This window comes from Pteropus medius, unplaced genomic scaffold (assembly GCF_902729225.1).
Source record: "Pteropus medius unplaced genomic scaffold, Ma_sr-lr_union100, whole genome shotgun sequence".
Classification (NCBI taxonomy): Eukaryota; Metazoa; Chordata; class Mammalia; order Chiroptera; family Pteropodidae; genus Pteropus; species Pteropus medius.
The window spans coordinates 15,031,334-15,034,058 of NW_024349803.1; the positions used below are offsets into that span (position 1 = coordinate 15,031,334).

General features: G+C 35.0%; 1 pseudogene; it reads left to right on the forward strand.

Annotated features, from left to right (window-relative positions):
* Window positions 1-2,230: 2,230 nt before the first annotated feature.
* Window positions 2,231-2,349, forward strand: LOC120582516 (uncharacterized; annotated as a pseudogene).
* Window positions 2,350-2,725: the final 376 nt, after the last annotated feature.

Consider the following 2,725-nt stretch of genomic DNA (forward strand, 5'->3'; position numbering starts at 1 on the left):
GGAAATTATAAATGAGCAAAATTGATTCAAAAAGCAGAAAACCTATGCAGACCAATAATTATGGAAAACTCTAAAAAGTTATCCACCTGAAAGAAAAACCACCAATTCCTGGTAGGAACATAATTAAATAGCGTTTTTAACTTTTAAAGAATATGTATGTGTTGTGTGTGTGTGTGTGTGTGTGTATTGCTATATAAATTATCCTAGAACTTAAAAATGTGAAAAAGACCCTCTGATTGATTTCACAAGGCAAGCAAACCCTGATGCTAAACTTTGACAATTATCATTCCAAAATGAAAATCATGGACTGATCTCATTTATAAGGTTAGATGTAAAAGTTCTAAATAAATAGGTTACAACAACTTAAAAGTATAATGAAAAGACTATGCTTCAAGGGTTCTAGGAATGCAAGGATGCTTTGAAATCGGATAAACAATAAATAAAACATCACGTCAGTAGTCCGCAGAGCATTTAAACACCTGTCCCTGATGTTTAAATAAGAGTAGGATGATGTTTGCTTGAGGTGATGGTTATTCCCAGTTTTTATACCCAGACATTTTTCTCTTCCTTTTTCTATGGCGTTCTGTGTCCTTTTCTGGCTGACTGCTATGGACCATGGCCCGGCCCACCCCACCCTGTTTTCTGCCTTCAGACTCTGTTCAGCCATTGAGTGTGGATAGGAGCCTGGAAGAAGGAGTAATCGGAGTCGGAGTAATTATTTCCTGCATTTCTCCACTCCTTGTAGTCTTGGCAGTGGCCGTGTTCTTCCACAGCTCCGGTGAGGTTTTCTCTGCCCTTGCCTCTTCAGGCCCAGACATAGTAGTTATGGATTCCCACTGTTTCTAGCTCCTGGGCACCTCACCATCTTTTGTCAGTTCCCACATTCCAGCCCACGGCTCTATACTTAGTTTCCTCCTTCAATTCTGTTTAGTTAAATTCTTTTCCATGTGTCATCTGCTTTCTGCCAGGGTCTTGACTAGTACATTTAGCATAATGAATCATACTTATTATAAACCAATAAGCAACATATTTATTAGTGTAATTAAATTATTTACTAATGTATAACATGGAAAAAAACTCCTTAATTTTCCTCTTAAACAAATTTTGGGTCAATGAGATAATTGAAGTTGAAATTGCAAACTCTACAATTAGCAACAATAAAAGATAGCATTTAAAAATTAATGGAAGATGGCCAAAGAAGGTTTCACAGAGAAATAAAGCTATAAATGTATATCTTAGAAACTGCAAATGAAAATTACCAAAAAATGCATTCAGGGAGCTAGGAAACAAAAAGAGTAATAAATAGAAAGCAAAAATTAATAAATTACAAAGCAGAAAAAGAGGAACGGATAAATTAAAAATCCGATTGCTGTTTCTTTGACAAAACCACTTTCATTAGAAATGAATAAAATTAAAAATTAGAAAAGAGAATTAATGAGAGATACAGAGGACGTTGAGAGAAGGTTCAGGAAATGATTGGCAAACCTAGGTACACGTTAGATTGAAACATGGATAAAATGATGAACTGTTTAGAAAATATAGAACTTACCGAAATTTACTTTAGAAGAGATAAGAAGCCTAAACAGACCAATAATCAGAGAACAAATTGAGACTGCAACATCCCCTAATCACCGAGCCCAGATGGTTTCTCAAGTAAATAATTTTAAATGTTCAAGGAACAGAGAAATCCAACACTTACAGTGTCTGCGAGCACAGCAAATTAAGATGTGCTTCCACAGGAAGCCAAAAATAACATCAGCACTCTGCTAACAGAGCGCAAGGAAGACCTCCAAGCTCATGAATGAATATTGATGTAAAAAAATGTAAAAAAGTGAGCAACTAGAACTGAGTAGTATATTAGCAAAATTATGAACCACGGCTCAGTAAGATGCATTTTCAGTAAAACCAGGGGTGGTTCAATATTGCGAAACCATCAGTATAATTCACCCTAATAGTAGATCAAAGGAAAAAACTGAATGTTTATCTCAAAGACTCAGAAAAGTCATTTGAAGAAAGTTCGATAGCCATTCTTGATAAAATAGAAATATATAGATACTCTTTGACAGGAGGCTTTCCCCACCCAAAAGTCAGGTTAATAGTGAAATACTTAATATTTCTCTTAATATTATCTTTGAAGTAAGTGACAAGATGTGCCTTCTGAAGTGACTGTTGTGGCTTTCTGGAAGTTTTATCCTTTACCAATAAAGTTGTTTAAAAGTAAGGAATTTCAATCTACAGCCATGCTACCCTGAACAAGCCTGATCCCCTCTGATCTTGGCTGCTAAGCAGGGTCGGGCCTGGTTAGTACTTGGATGGGAGACCACCTAGGAAGACCAGGTGTTGTAGGCATAAAAAACAAAAAATAAGAGATTTTAAGCTGACAAGGTCTTTACAATCTGTGAGGTCAACCATGCGTTGCCTCGCCTAAAATAAATAAATAAATAAAAATAAATGAAAGTAAGGAATTTCAATAATGGATGGGTGGAGGGAAGCAACATATAATTATTTCCTGATGACATGATTGTAAACTTTGAACAATCTGGAAAAAATCAGCTGAAAAACTTTTAGAGACAAAAAGAAAATTCAGTAAGTTACTTAGAAAATTAGTATATGAAGTCAATAGCCAGATAAACAGATGATATAAAAGAAAATGACTAATTTATTAGAGCAACAAAGAAGATGAGATACCTTAGGAATAAAAATTCTGTAAGACTTGAGGTTTAAA